The sequence below is a fragment of the Belonocnema kinseyi genome, chromosome 6, assembly GCF_010883055.1.
Source record: "Belonocnema kinseyi isolate 2016_QV_RU_SX_M_011 chromosome 6, B_treatae_v1, whole genome shotgun sequence".
Lineage (NCBI taxonomy): Eukaryota > Metazoa > Arthropoda > Insecta > Hymenoptera > Cynipidae > Belonocnema > Belonocnema kinseyi.
Window position 1 is genome coordinate 128245931 of NC_046662.1, and position 6443 is coordinate 128252373.

At 32.4% G+C, this 6443-nt stretch overlaps 1 protein-coding gene and 1 non-coding gene across 3 annotated transcripts in view; both read left to right on the plus strand.

Moving 5' to 3' along the window:
- The window catches only part of LOC117174971 (dynein regulatory complex subunit 4), a 247743-nt gene that overhangs the window by 112500 nt on the left and 128800 nt on the right, over nt 1-6443 (plus strand). The gene's annotated exons all lie outside the window — the stretch shown is intronic.
- Nucleotides 6245-6316, plus strand: Trnad-guc. Its single transcript has one exon. It is a non-coding gene; the product is annotated as a tRNA-Asp (tRNA).

Genomic DNA, 6443 nt, shown 5'->3' on the forward strand with positions numbered 1-6443 from the left:
TGCATGGACATAAAAGAAGCTAGAGAAGTATGCCAGGACAGGAAAGTATGGCGGAAAATAGTTAATAAAAAGAGTGTCAGTAGAGTGATCGACGCCTGAAACCAAGACCTTGGCTATTAATGGATCCAAGTGGGGAACCTTACATAACGGCTTCGTGAGGTTCTTCGCTTGGGGTGATTGCTAGAGAGATTGATCAGCAACCTGGATCGGAGCAGTGTTGCGGAACGAACGTGTTATTTACTTAAATAGCACGAGAATTCTGGATCAATCTGAAAAATCTCTAAACCTTCCACACACTACTCCTTTCCCCTGCCGAGTGAGTCACGCCTACCCGGAAAGGGAAATGGCTTAATGGTATAATAATAAAAAAATAAAAAAACTGAAAATTTAACTTGTACATGTTTGGTTTTAAATCAATCTTCTTTAGTTAAAAATTCAAAAATGTTACTTAAAATTTCTGTATTTTATTGAAATTTTGAATTTTTGGGAAAGTATTTAAGCTTCTTGGTAACTAATTACTTGTTTTGGTTGAAAATTCCTTTAAAAATTCCAATATTTGGTTGAAAATTTATGCACTTTGTTAAAAAATTCGTCTATTTTGATAAGAAGTTCATCTAATTGGTTAAAGATTCGCCATTTTAGTTGAAAATTCACTTTAAATATTTCATCTTTACAATTAAATAGTACAAATTAAACTACAAATTAAAGCGGAGTTCGAAAATTCAGATTTAATTCAGAAAATATAAATCTACGTTATTATTTTCAATCCTCTCAATTAAAGAATCAATCAATCAACTTTAAAATTTTCAAAATTATATTATTCTTAACAATTTTAAGGTAAACCCATAGAAAATTAACAAATGAAATTTTGTCAAACTGATCTCTTCTTAAATTAAAAGTTAAACTATGTTTATCATAAAAAGTTTAAACATAGTTGAAAAACTTCAAAAATTTATTTCAAAATCTTCAGAAATCTATCACATTCAAATTTTAAAAGCTTTTCGAAATTTGAACAGTTAAAGGCTAATTAAACATTTCATATTCAAATATTGTCTAAATTAAAAAATTTTTCATTGAATATGCAATAAACACTTCTACCAGAAGAGAGAAATTTTCAATAATACATCAATTCAGTTTAAACTAAATAGTTGAATCTGTAATCAGATGTTGGAGCAAAATTTAGCATCCCGGTAAATATGGTCTATTTAAGAATATAGAAAATTTGGAGCCAAACGCTCCAGAGAGTCTTTGGAAATTTTTCCACTTTAACACATATACTATAATGAGTCATAAAGGGAGACCATTTTCTCGGAGCATCGGCCAAGCGTTTGTCAATTGCTCTACCTGCCCAGGTATGTAGAGTATCTCTAGAGTATAGTCTAGACTCTATACACTCAACTCTGCTAGGGCAGAGGTTTGTTATGGAGCCTTTTTCGAAAGTTGCCCATCTTTAGAATGATTTATGAAATCAACAAAAAAGATCTATTATTAATTTCTGTAAATATTCATAGAGGCTTCTAGTTGCACTTAAGAAAAAAATAATTCAGTTTAAAATTGTTTATTTAACAGTAGTTATTTACAGGTTTAATTTTTTCTTTCTCTTCAGGGAAAAGTTTACAATTTTTGATTCTAATAATCAAGGTCTCATTTTGTTCTGCAAAGGATTTTCTAATTTTCATAAATATTTCAGCTAATATAAAATATTAAAAAATGTAAAAAAAGTATTTATCAATCATAATATTTTAGAAAAATTCTTGATTTTATACTGCGTGTGGAGTTAACACTACACAGGACTGAGCAATATACATAGGCCTTTTTACGTCATTTTTGGATATACACATCTGCGCATGTGCCTTAAAACCTTGAGTTGGTCTAAATATTTTGAGATCTGCGTATGTGAAGTGAAATATTCGGATAGTCAAATATTTTCTTTTCTATTTGTTCATTTTCTTTATAAGAATGAAAATGTAAATTTCATGTCAATAATAAAACAATTATTTGAAATCTGCGTATTTTGTTTATAGCAGTAACAATAAAAATGTTGTGAAATATTAAAATAAATGTTTAAGATCTGCGCATCTGCAGGGAAACCTTCAAATGGTTAAATATTTTCTTCACACAAACACCCAGAGCCACACACACACACGCAGACACGTTATCAACTTAATAGTTATTTAGTAAAAATCTAAAACATTTCACACATATTGGAAATTTACCTAATCTATGTGGAAAATCAAACAATATATTTGGGACAATTCCCTACATTTAGCAGGAATAATTTGATTCCCTTAATTTTTGGGTGTATCCCCAAACCTTTGTTTAAAAATTTTAGGGGAAATTCCCCAAATCTTGGGGAAACTCATTTTCTCTAACGAAAATGTGGAATTTTCCCCACTTTTTAGTAGGGAAAATTCCCGAAAATTTTTACAGTGTAACTTAAAATCATTTACGTTCCAGCCACCTATACTTTTTCCTTTAAGGTTTATCAATTCGTATATGGTTGGAGAAATTTTCTTTTTGATAACGAAAGGTCCTTCGTACTTATCGTAAAGCTTATCTGCTTTTTTGTCTATCTTATTTGATAGTTTTGTTACTACTTTTAGTACTCTATGACCTATTTTATATTCTATCGGTCTTCTTCTTAAATTGTATCTATTCGCTTGTCTTTTATTTGCTATATCCAAATTTTTCTGGACTTTTTTTATAATTTGTAGCGTTCTAAGTCTGTCTGTCCATTTGTCTACGCTTTGAAACTCTATTTCGCTTTCGTTATCGAAATTTTTTCTTAGAGACTGTAGTGGTTCTAATTCGCGACCTAAGTTCAAAAAAGCTGGTGTGAATTAGGTCGACGAATTTTTGCTAGTATTTATTGCAAACTGCAAATCATCTATATGTTCGTCCCAGGTGGAATGATCGCTATCCAGGTAGGTTTGAATGATTTGTTTAATTGTTCTATTATCGCGCTCGGTCGGGTTTGCTTGAGGGTAATATTTAGGTGTTTTAGTGTGCCTAATGCCGAATTTTTCGGTTAATTCTCTAAGTGTTTTATTTACGAATTCGGTGCCGTTGTCGGTGTGGAGAATCCACGGTGTTCCCCAACCCGAGATGAAACGCTTGTGAAATTCTGACTCTATTGTTATTCCATTGGATTTTTTAACTGGAATAATTTCTACCCATTTTGTAAATAAATCTACGAACACTAAGTTATATTGGCTTTTCTCTTTTTTGTAATCAGTAACGATCCCATGATGTCCGCAGAAATCATGGTCCATGGTTCTTCCACGATTCTTTTTCCCATTGGACCTAATTTTGGTTGGTACTCGTAATATTGATTTGAAAAAGGTTTGGATGGAAATCCAAATGATAAAAATGGAAATCGATTTTTGTATTGTTTTTTACTCTGATTATTTTGGTTTTCGTTTTGGTTATCATTTCGATCATTTTTATTTCCCCTAAATTCTGTATTATTTTCTGAATTATTTTTAGCCCCGTTATTATTGTTACATTTTAGTTCATTTTTATCTTCCATTTTAGTTTCCGTGATTTGTAATACTTGCCCTCTAACTTTCGACTTGGCTAGCTCAATTTCTCATGCTTTGCCTAAATCTTCTAATTGTTCAAACGTTTCAAAATCATTTCGCTTCATATACATTTTATATTCAATTCTTAGATTTTTGTGAGTTCTGCGCAATTCTTATTCGCGGTTTTTGCTAGGATATAGTTCTGTAAATAGTTTCCTAATTTCTGTCAGGTATGAGTGGATGCCTTGAGTCCTTCTTTGTTTACAACATTTTATTTTTTTCCTAATTTCTTCTGAAAATCAATCGTCGATATACGCGTTTTTAAAATCCTCGGTAAAATCCTGTCTACGTGATCTGTTATGTTTTAAATTAATTCTGTCCTCTAATGGTTCGCTTTCATCGGTATCCAGTAATTGTAAATTATTAATTCTTGATTAACTACGGTTTTCCGTATTATTGTGAGAATGTTTATTAGTTTCTTTAAATTTTTCCATTAAATCGAATTGAACTGACTGTCTATTTCGAGTTTCGCTTCTATTTCTCCTGTATTTAGGTTCAATTGTTTCCGGTAGATTTTCAAAAGAACTATGAGCTGATGGGTGTAATCTAGACCTAAATTTGTTTGCCTTTCTTCCCTTTCTCTAAAAAATCTTTCCCTTTGTTAGTTCATAAATTCGTTGAACTTCGCGCTTTCTATAAGTTCGTCTGTTTCTAAAACGAATTGTGTGTTGTTTCCTAAAAATGAATCCCGTTCAAAAGTTTCGTTATCTATTTGTCTCGTATTATTTATTTGTATTGGCGCGCCTGTTCTTGTTAAATTTACGTTATCCCACAAAAATGTATTGTTTGCGGTTTGAGTTCTTTCTACTTGTCTTGCCGGAATTAATCTATCTTGTTTTGACCTGTCTCTATTCACTGTGTATTCTGTGTTTTTTACAGCGTAACCCCTACCACGTCCTATTGACTTATTTATTGTTTTAGGTATAGTGCCAGTATTTTTAGGTGACATTACCTCTATGTTTCGGATTATTGGTCTTGTTGTGACCTTGGTTAAATCCGCGTTTTTGGTTGAAAGTGCAGCGGCACCTTCCAGGTCTAAACTATCATGTTCGCTTTCCATGTTGGTGGGGTTAGTCATCATTACCTTGACTGTACCCGATCTGAGTTTCATTTAATTTTCTTTTATTTTACATTTGTATCAATGTGGCACCCTATAATCCATTTATAAAAGCGGTTTCTATTTAATTTTCATTTCGATGAGAATATTTGAGTTTATTTTGGAATATTTTTATTAAGATTGTAATTAATTGTCACATAGTTCGAAAATGTGTTTATTTTCGTTCCATGATCTTTTGTTTATGATATACGTCGCATGTCCTTACCTCGACTCGCGACTATTGCTGACTACACAAGTGAACTTGTTTGCTCGCTTGGAAATTTCATCAAGTCGGGCGCTTGGAATATTCAGCAAAATAAAAATTAATGTTTTTCTTTTCAGGTTTCATCGTTCCTTATTATAATATTTTATTTCCTTATTTTTGTTTTCGAAAACTGACTGTAAAATTGAGTAATATTATTTTTAAACCCAGTTTCATTCTTTTTTAAACTTGGATTGATAGTTTCCGTTTTTGGTTCAATCTAAATGAATAGCTACTTTAACTTGTCATGTTAATCCATATGCTTAATATATCTTAAACATTTCATGGAGCAAAGGAACGAACAATGCAAAATACAATATTAAATCACATAAAAATCATAAAATACGAGTATATCCAAGCATATTACAATACATGTAAATCGTACCAATACACATATTATAAACATCATCTTCCAGAAATATCGGTTTCAAATTTCATTATCATAAAATACATCCTAATGATAGGTTTGCGATATTTCAAGACAAAGCAATAGATCAAATAGCTTGCAACAAGTTACTCAGAGTTCAGAGTAAGAGTTTAAATTGAGAATTTTGTCCCTTTTTTCTCGGCAGGTTTGAAATTTGAAAGCACAAGGATTGTGGTTTTTTTTTTTTTGGCGCCAGTTATTTACAGCGTTAAAATGCGAGCCTTATTCCAACTTACATTATTGTAATCGGTGGGTAGATCGGAACCTGGTATTTCCAGTCAGAGTAGTGAAAGCTGGGGTCGAATATCCAAGCGATGGGTTGATACGGGATGTGAGACGTCGGGGTGGAGAGGTTCTCCAGGACTTCGGGACCCGTCGGGGAGGGTTTCGGGTCATCCCGGATGCGGCCCAGCAACCCTTTCGTGCAGGACCGTGTCGAGCTCTATTCTATGGTCACAGTTCTGGTACAAAATATATCACTTATATCCCTTGTAAATACTATGATAATTAAAATATGTAATAGTACAACTTAAGTTTCAAAGTAAAGCATCTTTGCAGCACCTTTAAAGCCTTAGCAATTTCAAGTTTTGAAGGAAATATTTTTCTATAGTAATGCTAATTGTAATTACAATGTTTGAGGAAATAATTTGGTAAAAAATCCATGATAAGACTAATGAATTAGAAAATGGATTCATTATTATTTAATGATACCGGTCGTGTACCCCGAGAATGGGAAAAAACGAAATAGAAGATTCTAAATTTTGAATATTTGTTCTTTTTAAAACTATGATTCGTTATGCAGATCATATATATGTATTCATACATACATATATATACATATATATATATATACATATATATGTGTATGTATGTATATATATTCGGTAGTATAGTGGTAAGTATCCCCGCCTGTCACGCGGGAGACCGGGATTCGATTCCCCGCCGGAGAGCCATTCGGTTCGGTTTTGATTCCTCTAGAATCAAACCGAAGGGCCTATGACAAAGCCACCGAACGCGTCCTCGGGTTGCCGATAGAGGGTCCCTGTACCAAGGGTTTCTGCTGAATATGGTTACAAA